Below are 12,826 nucleotides of genomic sequence, written 5' to 3' on the forward strand. Positions count from 1 at the left end.
GCCAATGCCCCTTCTCTTGATTTCAGCTGCCTGCTGTATGTATGTATCTGGTTGCCAATTAGGAGGTAGTTTGGGAATTGGAAAACCAGGTGGTTTTTTTTTTTTTAATTGTATTTCTTGGCAGTTATAAAAGCAACATTTGATTGCTCACTATATTCGATGCACTGCTCTAAGACCTTTACCCTTAATCTTTACCACCACCAGTAAGAGGAGGGCTGTTAGCCCCATTTGTCAGTCCTCCATGAGATCCTTAGGAGGGAAGATGAAGACTGTGACAAGCCCTGCCCCGAATGGCCAAGAGTGCTGTTCGTGGGTCACTGTGTCGCTGGGGGATGTATATATAGAGTTGCTGTGTCCTCTTCCACGTTATATATAAGTAAGGGTCGAGAAGAAAAATGGTATTGGTGGCAGGCTTATCAAGTTTGCAGGTGGCAGATTTGGTGGGAGAATGGATATATTAATGGGTCAGGGTCCAAAATGATTTCAGCAGGCCAGAGTAGTAGACTAAATCCAACCAGATGACATTTTTTTAAAAGATTTTATTTATTTATTTGAGACAGAGAGCACCAGTAGGGGGAGGGAAGAGGGAGAAGGAGACTCCCCATGGAACAGGGAGCATGATGCAGGGCTCAGTCCCAGGACACTGGAATCATGACTGAGCCAAAGGCAGATGCTTAACCGACTGAACCACCCAAGCACCCCCAGATGACATTTTTAAAGAATACCTGTGGATTTGTGGCTTGGCAGGAAAATGTGAAATAAGACATAGGGGTGATACAGTTATCAAAAATAAAAAATCTGGATTGAATCTATAGCTGTGTTATTAGGAGGATAACATCCAGGATAGAAAGCCAGGAGCTGTCCAGACCCTATCTGTAGTGTTCTCTCTTCTGAGTTCCACAGTTTTTGAAGGACAGACAGTAGAGCCAAAGAGGACCCAGAAATCAGAATAGTGAAAACGATGTTTTGTGAGGTGTGGTTTTAAAACCATACCAGGGGTGTTTAGCCTGGAGAAAGAGTTCAAGGAGCCAATATTTGGCAAGGTGTCCCACGGAAGGGAAGTAAGACTGGTTGAAGCTGACCCCCATCGAGCAGAAATGGGATTAATGTGTGGCATTGCAAAGCAGCTCAAGTAGAGGAGGATGCTCCAAGAGCCCTAGGACGGCCGTGTTATCTCACCTGGTGCACGCTTGGAAGGCGCCATCCACACTAGGGAGAAGCCAGGCTGGGCTGCCCCCACGGCCAGAGTGCTGGCCCAAGAGGGGGCCGGCAGGGATTAGCGGAGAGTGACTACTATGGGGCTTCTTCTTGCCTGTTGGGAGTCTCTTACTCTCTCCTCACTTCAAGGTCTAAGACGTGGGGGCCTTTGGTGGCAATGATGATTCCATCATGGGAATGGAAATTCCATCCCTCTGAGGGAAATGATGGTTGTATCAGCAATGAGGGCCTGGCAGAGGGGAACTGTGCCTCCATACCTGGTGTGTGTGTGTGTGTGTGTGTGTGTGCGCGCACACAAGCGTGCATGTGATATTGTTTAAAATAAATTCACACTTCTTCATTGGACCTGAATTGGCCTTTGAGAACTCCTATCTTGGGGTGCCTGTGAGCTGTCTCCTACTGGGCACCTTAATTCCCTTAACTTAAAAATTACCTCCTTTAGGGGCACCAGGGTGGCTCCCATTGGTTAGACGACCAATTCCTGATTTTGGTTTGGGTCATGATCTCAGGATCCTGGGATTGAGCCCCTCATCAGGCTCCTCGCTCAGCGCAGTCTGCTTCCCCCTCTCCCTCTGCTCCTCCCCCACTCTCTCTCTCTCTCTCTCTCTCTATCTCTAAAATAAATAAATTCTTGAAAAAAACTACCTCCTTTAAGTGATTCCAAGAAGAGTTTTGAAGGTAACTCTGAGTTATTCTGAAGCAGATTATTCATAATGTTGCCGTGAACATTCGTATACAAAGATTTGTTTGGGGCAGGTGTTTTCAGTTCTTTTGGGTATATACCTTAGGGTAGAATTACTGGATTATGTGGTTCTTCTATGTTTCATTTTTTGACGAACTACGATATTGTTTCCTTTCTTATTGGTTTTTCTGAAAGAGTGTAGAGTGAGAGCAAGCAGTGGGAGGGGCAGAGGGAGAGGGAGAGTCTTTAGCAACATATGGAGCTGACTCAGGGCTCCATCTCATGACCCTGAGATCGTGAGACCTGAGCAGAAATTGAGTCTAACACTTAATCGACTGAGCCACCCAGGCGCCCCCCAGCCCCAAACTATTTTCCATAGAGGCTGTACCATTTTACATTCCCACTGACAGCGCCCAAGGGTTCCAATTTTTCCACATCCTCGCCAACACTTGTTATTTTACGTTTTTGGTTATTTTGGTTTATTTATTTATATCCAGCCACCTGAGTAGGTAGGAAGCTGTGGTTCATTGTGGTTTTGATTTGCTCCCTAAAGACTAATGATGTTGAGCATCTTTTCATGTGCTTGTTGGCCACGTGTGTCTTTTTGGAGAAATGTCTGTTCAAGTCCTTTGTCCATTTTTTAACTGGGCTGAACCTACCTGGTTTTATATTTAGAGTTAAGGTTTTAAACTTCCTGTTCCTCAGATGCCAGAGCAGAAGTAGTAAATATTGCATCTTTTTATCATAAACCACCTGTTCGCTGAGAACTTAGGCCACCAACTCATTACCTAGGCACCTGGGGTAACAGGAGAAAACAAGGTGAAAGAGGCAGGGGAACGTGTTCCAGAAGGATCAGAGGGCTCTGGGAGAGTTGCCCGATGGAAGCTGTTCACATCTCTTGTCCCCTAGATTATCCTGGAACTCAGCAGAGACTAGGAAAGCTGTTCACATTTGTCTCTGGAAAGACTCTGGCTCCCGGGCCACGGAGCCTGCCCTTTCATCTGTGAAACATTGCGACATCCAGCAGGCCTCCTCTGGGCCCTTGACCTACTGGCCTAGGGTCTAGCAGAGAAGACTCACAGCCTTCCTCACAGGAGCAGCCTGTGTCAGGGCAAGCCTGCAAGGGCCCGGGAAAGGAGAGCTGGATGCTCCCTCCGGTGAGCCTGGGTCAGGTGGGTTGGTTGGCTCACGGCCCCTCATTCCCACTGGCTCCATTCCCAAGAAATGAAATTTGGAAACCAATTCTGTTTTGCCAACCAGCGCAGTGCCCTCCCGGTCAGACATGGATTAATTCTCCTTCATTCTGGGAAGAAGCTCTTTCTATAAGAGGGGAAAGGGAGCCAAGAACTCAGAGGCCCAAAGTCATGTTCTCTTGAATTATTCTCCCCAAGAGACACTCCCTCTCACTGGCTTCGGTTATGCTGGTAAGCCGCGGAAGGAATGGTCCCAACATGGGACGGCCTTGCTTATGTGGCATGGTCTGAGATGATACCTTCTCCCCCTGAGCTGAAATTCTCCCTAAGAGCCATACTTTTGAGGCTTGTAAAGCTTTTGTCTCTTAAAACTTTGCCTTTATTTCTCCTTCTTAGAGGGCATGTATTCCTTAGGCAGGATTGACTTGAGATTTATCAGGTAATAGCCAGGTTCTACCAAGAAATGTTGGATGAAACACAGGAGAGATCTCAGTGGAAGATAAAATTACCCAAAATACACTTTGCCACTGGGTTGTTGTTGTTTTGATTTGTTTAATTGAGGTGAAATTCACCTAACCACTTTAAAGCATACAATTCAGTGGCCCTGAGTTCATTCCCAGCACTGTGTGACCATCGCCTTTACCTAGTTTCAAAACACTTTCATCACCCCTCAGAAGAGCCTTTCATGGTCCCTCCCCGCTGCCCTCTTCCCCAGCCCCTGGCAATCACTGATCTGCCCTGTGTCTGTGGATTTACCTCTTCTGGGTATTTCTTATCAGTGGAGTCATACAACACGTGGCCATTTGTTGTTAGGGTTTTCTCGGACCGTCCTCCTCCCCCAGTCTTCCTGCCAAGATCAAGCAATGAGCTCCCTAAATAACCAGAATGAATGAAAACTCCCTGCTGGCATTCGTAGTTAAAATGTCCCACAAAAGTATTTTTCAGCCTGTATAATGATGTCTCTACTCTCCAAAGCTGGACTCTGCCTGGCGTGCTGGACGGGCCCTGGGGGAAGGAGGGGCAGACAGGCCTGAGCTCCCACCGGCGGCCAGGCCAGGCCCAGGCAGACAGACAGTGGCTCCAGGAGCAGGGCCCACGCAACTTGCACGTGGCCCGTCAAGCAAGAAGAGGGGGGGTGGGGGGAGCAGGGGGTGCTTGCTGCAGGTCCCCAAACGCTGACCACTCAACCCCGCCCCCGGGGAGCCCACCGCCCCTGACCACACCTTGTGTGTGCAGTGCAGGAAAACCCAAGTTCATCTGCCAAATTCAGGATACAGCCCCTGACTGTTCCGGGCTTTTCTTTCTGCCTTTCCCTAATCGCATCTGGGCGTGCTCTCTTAAAGGGGAAGTGGTGCGTTCTGACTGGCCAGGGCCCTCAGCCAGGAGCCAGGAAACAGCTCCCACGAGTCGCGTTGCCCAGCGTGTCACTGGCTCGGCCTCCTTATCCAAACGGCAAGGCCGCCTCCGGGATGTGTAAGTGCAGCGAGCGCAGGGCACGCTGGCCGCCAGGAGGGCGCGGGGCTGGGCCCAGGTCAGGAGCGCAGGGCCCGGCCGGCCCGAGCGCGCCGAGCGCCCAGGACCACGGAGCATCCGGGCCTGGGCAGGGCTGGGCGTGCGTGCAGGGGGTGCGGCTGCCTCGGCGAGGCCAGGAGGAGGAGGCCGGGGTGGCGAGCGGCCCTTCTGGAGGCCCGGGGAGGAGGAGCGTGCAGACCCCGACGGCACACGTCTCCGGCACCCGAGCCTCCCCAGCCGCACCCCCACTGCTCTGCATTTCCGTGCAGCTCCAGCCACACTTGAGGCACATACGTCCCCAGCCGTTATTTTTGTCATCTCTGTATGTAACCCCCGTTAGGAAATGTTTCGGGTCTCTTGCACTCGAACTTTTCCACTCGCTTGACACTCACGGCCTGTGATTTTCCTCCTCCCCGGTTTCCTACCCGTGGCCGGCCCTGGGTCCAGGGCGAGCGGCCGCGGGTGGCCCCCCCACCCCGGGCCCCGCAGGCTGGCAGGCTGGCAGGCAGGCTGGCCAGCTCCCCGGGGTGACTGGCCGTGCACCTGGCCTGGCTTCTAGCTCGAGCGTTGTCCCCTGCGTGCCCACGGGAGGAGCAGAGGGGAAAGCTCGCAGCCGCTGGCGGACACAGTTGCTAACCCGGTGCCACACGTGAGCGACTCCTATATTTTCCACCCCCTCCCTCCCGCCCCAGGAGGGAGCTGTGTGCACGGGGGCGATGGTTGATCCTCGGTCCTGGAAGAAGCTTTGTTTTCACCGAAATAACTCAGACCTCTCGCCCTGAAAGAAGGGGCCAGAGGGAGACCAGAGGGGGCTGGGGAGAGACGAAACAAATGTGTGTCTCTCTGAACGCACGTATTGACAGGGCACAACCACACCCTGTTTCAAGACAACTTCCTGTTTGCCACTGCCAACTGCCACTCCAAGGAGAGCAGAGGTGGTTCCGTTAGTAGTGGTTGCTGCGGGACCCCGGCAGCCTGTGGGGTGAGTGGTTCTGAGTGACGCTGTGAGCTGAGCAGGGACTTAGCTGAGACTTTGTACCCTCTGGCGCAGGAGACTCTGGCCCCGCACTTGAAATCGGAGGGCAGGACAGAGAGAAATCGGGCGGCGGTGGCCTCTCGTCCCGGCCCGTGGTCGTATGCACAGCGCGCTCCCGCAGGATTCCTGTAGCAGAGCAGCTTCAATTCGGGGCCACGGAGCAGGCAGGGAAGAACTTACCCACTTAGCAAGGCTACTGCTTGTATATTTTTTCATCTCCATTTTCACGTGTGGGGGGAACTTACCAGAAGTGACTTGGCACTGTGGTAGCTACCTCCTGTGTGTCATCGATCCTCCCCACACCCGCTTCTTCGACACCCAACACAGTGAGTGCCCTATTAGGGCGAGACCCAGGGCTACAGGCCAGGGATAGGAGTGAACAAAACACCTGCCATCGAGGTACATACCTCCAGTGGCAAGGACAGCTGGGCCAGTATGCCAGTGATGACCGTGTGGGGTGCGTGCTAAGATAGGGTGCCCAGTGTGCTGCGGGGGCACCTGCCCACTTACAGCCCGATGACGTGGACAGTGTTGTCCTCATTTTATAGGTAAGGAAATGGGGCTGTGGTGGGGGAGGGTGCGGTTACATTATCTGCCCAGTCACAGAGCTGATGGGTGACAAGAGCTGGGTTTTGAGCCCAGATCTCTCTGATTCCAAAGACAATGTCTCTGGACATTTACCATGACTCTCAAAGCTGGCACAGAGCATGAAAATTGCCTCAAGACCTTTTAAAAATGACAGACTTGGAGGCCCTGGCCCTGCTGCACCAAGCCATCTCCAAGACAGAGGTATGGCCTGGGCAGTTTCTCCACCTGGTGCCGCAGGACCCTCCCCGCCCCCTCCCGTGGGATGTGGACACAGCGTGCCTGTGACGGGGATGCTTTATGCACTTAGCCCAAAGCATCAGGGGAAGGGCTACTGATGTTGCCTCAAGACAGTATTGGGAAGATTCAGCACACCGTTCAGGTGTTTAAGACATTGGGAACCCCTATTCTCCCCAAAGACACACCAGCCTGTTCTTCCTGCCTCACCAGCTTTCAGCTGCCTGTCACACCTGTCCCTTTGGTGCCCCTGGGGCAGGGAAGATGTTAGCTGTGACATCCTGAGGTAGAAGCCAACAACTTCTCTTAAGACTGGAAGCCACCAGTTTTCACCTCAGCTTGCATGGCTCCCACATCAGAACTCATGTGGCTTGTGCCATGGGTATGGTGAGTGGTTATGGGAGGCCGTCACCCTGATGGAGAAGTTAATCCCATGCAGGGGGAGCTCCTTGTCAACCCCTCCACTCCCATCTTGGCTCTGGGCATATGGGAACAGCTAGGACTATAAATGGCCTGATAATATTAAGAGAATCAGGGATCTGGCTGTAGGCAAAGTCCCACAAAGCAGGAGGGCTAGTCACCTGCCTCGGGTCCTCCAGGAAGCAGCCTGTCTCCTTAGGGGGAGCCTTCCCCCACCACTCAGGGTGACGAAGTGGTGGCCAGCCTGAGGGAACCCTCTGGCAATGACAGTGTCTTGTCTCCAGCATCATATCCCAGTGCCTGGCATACAGCTTTGTGGCAAGGAAATTCTTTACATATGAATGAATGTATGAATGAATGAATGAATGAGGTTGACTTGAACACGTGTTACTCCTTCCTACCTTTGTATTTGCACCTGTTTTCCCTCCTCTTGCCCTCTCGGATTAATGATGCCTTAGTGCTGTTGTAGTTGTGTTCGTTTGTTTGATCTCTTTTCTCACATGTGCCCAAACAGCTTTAACAAAACCAAGCCTGTCAAGTAATCCATCCTATATCCTTCCTTTTTTCCTTCATCTTATCTACATTATGTATTCATATATAATATATATTTATGTTACAAATTTCTTTGTTTTTATAAAGTAATGATTCGTGTTTACGTATCATTTGTGATATTTGTAATTTCCTTGTGGACTTGGGCATACAATCTCACATATACCTTTCTTTAAGTTGGGATAATAACTCTTGTTCCTGTGATTTTCAGTTGTTTTATTATAGACTACTCAGGTCAATTGTGATATTTTTTACTATTATAAACAGTGCCACACTGAGAATATCTTTGAACTTTTTTTTTTTTTTTTTTTTTTTTTTGCTGTGTGTCTGTGGCAGGCAGGAGTAGGGGGCGGATTATTTCCTTGAGGTCTCCTTTCCAGACGACAGATACCAGATTACCAGATCAAAGGCTGTGAATTCCTTTTTAGTTCTTGCTATCATCACGGGTTGGTCTCCAGAGAAATGTCATCCCTTGAAAGTACCCCCAGCAGTGTGTACATGTGCTTGTTTCCCCAGAGGTCTATATTTGCTGTGGTTTTTTCTTCGAGCTAGGCTTGGTGCCTAGTGAGGGCTGAGGGTTCATCCCTGAGGGCTGATGGAAATATTTTAGTGCCCCAGAAAGTCCCTGGGACTCCCCCAAATCATGCCCAGCAGTGGATGATACCAGAAATATGCACCTTAGTATAAATAACCAATAAAAGGACAGGAGAGAGCTCATGGGGGAAGATAAAGAGAATCTCAGGTTGTCTAGCTTCAGAGTCATGTCTTGGGCCAGCTCTGAAAATGAGAAATGCTTTGTCAAGAATCGTGGGAGAAACCGTGTTGCTGAAGTGTAGAAAGAAAGAAATCATCCAAGCGGGGTGGCGTGGTGGGAAGAGTATTGGCTTGGGCTCTCCTCCCAAATGCCGAGGTCTGCATAACCCCGGTCTTGTTTCATAATCTCGCTAAGCTTTCATTTCCCCATCTATAACAAGGAGGCTAACAGCATCTACTTTGTAGGGCTGCTGGGTAGGCTACTTGAGCTGAGAAGTGTAAAAGTAGCTTGTACAGCGCCTGACACAGAGGCACTCAAGAATGCTGTCTCTCCTCCTAACTGAATGAATGGAGAGAGTGACCAGATGACCGAGAAACCAAAGTAGGGCCCAGAGGGATTTGAGAACAGAGCTGGCATGGGCCACCAGCCCATAGTGGCATTTGTCAAAATGCTCCAGACGGCGCCTGTTGCCTGGCAGTGGGTAGGAGGTGAAGAGGGTAAAGAAGACCTAGTATAAGCTAATTGGTGGCAGACACCCGTGCCTTAAGGAGCACTTCTACAGCCACTCAGGCCCTGGTATCGTTTAAAGAGGTGCTCCGGCCTGAGGAGGGAGTAGGCATTCTAGAGGAGCCCACAGCACTCCTGGCATCGGAGCTGCTTGGCACAGCTCTGCCGCCACCGTCGCTTGACTTTACCGTGTCTTCATTCCGTCCCCTGCTGAGAAAGGCTGATTCAATATGCCTCCTCTAACCACCACGGCACTATATTTAGTGTCTAACTACAATTGTGGCAAATGAGACCACAAGCTCAGATTCTAGCCCCTGCTCTTCCCCTGAATAGCCTTGTGACTTCAGACCGGTTTCTCAAACGCCGTCTGCCTCCGTGTTCACAGCTGTAACCTGGGGATTACCTGCCTTGCTGAGTGGTTGCAGTTCCCCAGGCCGGAGTCGGTGCAGTACCCTTCCCCTCCCAGCCCCAGTTTTCTTTTAGAAGAAGGTCCCTTGGAATTCAGGGTTGTCCTTTATGGAAGGCATCCCGACCGTGGCCACGACTGCAGATGGAATCCATTGATAAAACAGAGCCCAGCTAATGGTTTGCCAAACACTTGCCCTCAGAGGTGGGGGCCGAAAGACAGTCCACGCTGTCAAATGAGAAAGCCAGACACTGGCCTAAGCCTGAGCGAGCCTATACAACCGTGGTGGGCCACAGGTGACTGCGGGGCTGTTGGGAGGGGATGGGTCCCCTAAATACTATATTGGAGAATTCTGGACAAATCCTTACAAAAGCTGGGGCAGAGGACCACAACTGGGCGTCAGTGGCGGGCTCAGCCATTCATGAGGCATCTGCACTGAGGTTTTTGGTGCAGGATATTGATGATGTGAGTATGAAAATATCCCAGTGAATAAGCATGGAGTAGAGGAGGTCCAAATTTTTACTCAAATGGAATTGCCCCAGGACCTGGTGGATTTGGCAAGGGGAGAAGTTTGTAGAGACACCAGACTCCCCTCTCCTGCCAGAGATTTTCAGAATGCTGGGAGGCGGCGTCTGCAGGCCCCCCACTCAGCTGGTCTCCAGCTCTGCGCGCTGGAGTCACACCAGGATGGTTAAGACATGTATGGTGAAGCAGGTAGTCTTAGAACAGCCAGCTGCCGAGGCCACGGGCTCGACTTCCTATGGCAGAAATGCAAAATATTTAGTAAAAGGATTTGGTTTTTCATTTCTTTGGTCCTGGAGTCCCAACTCCTTGAGGCTGGGGTCTCAGGCTGTGGCGTGGGGCTGGTGACCGTGACCTAAAAGGCATCTCTTTCCTCTCCCTAAGGAAGCCGGGGTGCCCTGCTGGAACGTCCACACAGTGGGCGGGGAAGGGTGGGGGGTCCTGAGAGCAATTCCAGGCTCCCCTCACGCTCTACAGCATCTTCCAGGATTGCAAGGTGGTAGAGCTCAGACCACGGGTTCGGATGTATCTCCAAACCTCAGTTTTTTCATCTGTAGCATTGAGCTGTTAATGGTACCTCTCTTAGGATATTGTAACAATGAAATGCTATAAGGGAAATCAAGTGTTTAGTCGAGTGCCTGATACATGGGACTTTCTTAATAAATTATTAGTAGTGTTGGTCAGGGGACGGAGGGGTGAGACCAGAGGCTGCTGATCCAAGATCAATCACTGAGGTTGCCCTCGACACTTAATTCCACATGGGTGTTCTCACACTGATTTTGAGTAGGTAAGGGGTACTCATATATAGCGTTAGCACAATACATTGGTTTGGTCTTTCTGTCTGGAGAAAAATTGTAAGAGCCATAAACCGTTGCAGTCTTTCACTTTGGGAACTGCCCGTCAGAGATACAATCCTAGGGGTACCTGAGTGGTTTATTCGTTTATGCGTCTGCCTTCGGCTTGGGTCATGATCCCCGGGTCCTGGGATCTAGCGCCTCATCCCACATCAGGCTCCCTGCTCAGTGGAGAGTCTGCTTCTCCCCCTCCCTCAGCCCCCCCACCACTTGTGCTCACACTTATCTTCAGCTTGTGCTCACTCGCTCTCTCTCCCCCTCTCTTTCTCTTTCAAATAAATAAAATCTTTTTTTAAAAAAAGAGAAAGAATCCTAAAACACTTTTTAAATAAACTGTAAAAAAAAAAAAAAAAACAGTAAGTAGATAGTAAGAGAGTGGCTAAATAATATAGGGCAATGATTGAATATTACCTAACCATTTAAAATGACTAGTATACGGGAATCAGTAATGTATGAATAGAATAATGTTAGTTGAAAAAGAATAGTCCAAAATATCGATTGATTACAGTTTTGCTCATGCATCTACTTACATTAACAAAGAAAGAAAAAGTGGAGAGAAAGGCTCTTTTTTTTTCTAGAAAAAAAAATCTTTTTAAGTCTATAAAATATTTTAATAGTGAGTAAAAAATAGTGTTCTATAAACTCTTCCAGGGCAGGGCAGGGCAGTTGGAATAAGAATAACTATAAGGATCTACCTTAGGCTGTCCCTTGACCAAAACAGAAAAAAAATAAGCCCAGAGTATGTGAGGACTTGTGTCAGAATGACTGTAATATAAATCTGGAACACTCTACCCAGGGACATTGCGCCCACACAGCAATATCTTTTTACAAGAAACTAAGACCTTGTCTGCTCCTATCACTAGCCCACCCACCTCTCCACCAAAAGAGAAAACCATGTGAGTTATCTACAGGCGGGTCTTCCCAGACTAGAGAAACACAGATTGAATAGGAATTGGATCTTTCTGAAAAATCTACTTAGTCTGTGCTACCCAGGACATCAGTTCTACCCATTTTCAAAAGCTTCGCCGAGTGAAGTGTGAAGCTCACCTCCTAAGGGAAGCTCTGATCACTGTGACCCAGGTTCCCCACTTAAAATTCGTACATAGGCTTTCCTCGCCTGCACCAGGTGGCTGCCTCACTTGTTCTCAGAGCCCAGGGGACAGGAGTACAGGTCTCTGTGTGGGATACCTTGAAGTAGTGATAGACTTCCTTCAGTTTGATAAGGAACAGTTCAAATAGGAAATACTGCTTTAATCTGTTTATCACAATGCAAAATCACACATTAATAAAAAAGATTAAGGGTGAAGTGCTATCTTCAAGTTTTGATGAGTATTCTCATATCCAACTTGTTCCTTTTTTTTTTTAAGATTTTATTTATTTATTCATGAGAGACACAGAGAGAGGCAGGGACACAGGCAGAGGGAGAAGCAGGCTCCACGCAGGGAGCCCAATGTGGGACTCGATCCCGGGACTCCTGGATCACGCCCTGGGCCAAAGGCAGACGCTCACCTACTGAACCACCCAGGGATTCCCCCAACTTGTTCTTCTGATTGGTCATTTAAGAAGAATTTATGGAACTAAAAACCAAGAAGAAAACATATCTGTTGATTTAATTTTTTTTTCTGTGAATTTAGCCCTGGAATGTGTTGGCTGGGTCACTAAATAGGATTCCATGAGTAGGTGATTTTAGAATCATTGGTCTGGCTCATTAATTTTGTCTTTATTGGTACCCTTCCTTGTGATTTATCTTTACCTGTATTATTATTATTGTTATGTAAGAACTATGATTCCAGTATAGTTAACATACAGTGTTGTATTAGTTTCAGGTACACAATATAGTGATTCAACAATTCTGTACATTACTCCTTCACGACAAATATACTTTTTTTTTTTTTTTAAGAGAGAGAGAGAGTATGAGTGGGATGGGGAGCAGAGGGAGAGGGAGAGAGAGAGAATCTTAAGCAGAATCCACGTCCAGCATGGAGCCCTATGCAGGGCTGGATCTCAGGACCCAGAGATCACGACTCAGCTGAAATCAAGCATCAGAGGCTTAACCCAATAAGCCCCCCAGGTGCTTCGTGAGAAGTGTGCTCTTAATCTTAAACCCCATCACTATTTCACCCTTCCCCCCACCCACCTCCCCTCTGGCAACCACCAGTTTGTTTTCTCTAGTCAAGAGTCTGTTTTTCGGTTTCTCTCTTTTTTTTTTTACTTTGTTCGTTTGTTTTGTTTCTTAAATTCCACATATGAGTGAGATCATATGGTATTTGTTTACTTCTATTATTTTTAACTCTTGGTTTAGCCAAACAAAAGTCCTCTTCATTATCAAAGCTTACCTCTCCGCCAGAGCT

The 12,826-nt window shown here is 49.1% G+C and overlaps 1 protein-coding gene across 9 annotated transcripts in view; it reads left to right on the forward strand.

Moving 5' to 3' along the window:
• The window catches only part of ATXN7L1 (ataxin 7 like 1), a 245,268-nt gene that overhangs the window by 172,372 nt on the left and 60,070 nt on the right, over window positions 1-12,826 (forward strand). Inside the window, exon 1 of one of the 9 annotated variants that reach the window (XM_041722191.1) lies at window positions 4,580-5,587. The exons of the other annotated variants lie outside the window; for them this stretch is intronic. The gene's annotated coding sequence lies outside the window, so the exon portion shown is untranslated. Of the gene's footprint in view, window positions 1-4,579; window positions 5,588-12,826 lie in introns of those variants that run through there. 9 annotated transcript variants of the gene reach the window in all.

This window comes from Vulpes lagopus, chromosome 11 (assembly GCF_018345385.1).
Source record: "Vulpes lagopus strain Blue_001 chromosome 11, ASM1834538v1, whole genome shotgun sequence".
Lineage (NCBI taxonomy): Eukaryota > Metazoa > Chordata > Mammalia > Carnivora > Canidae > Vulpes > Vulpes lagopus.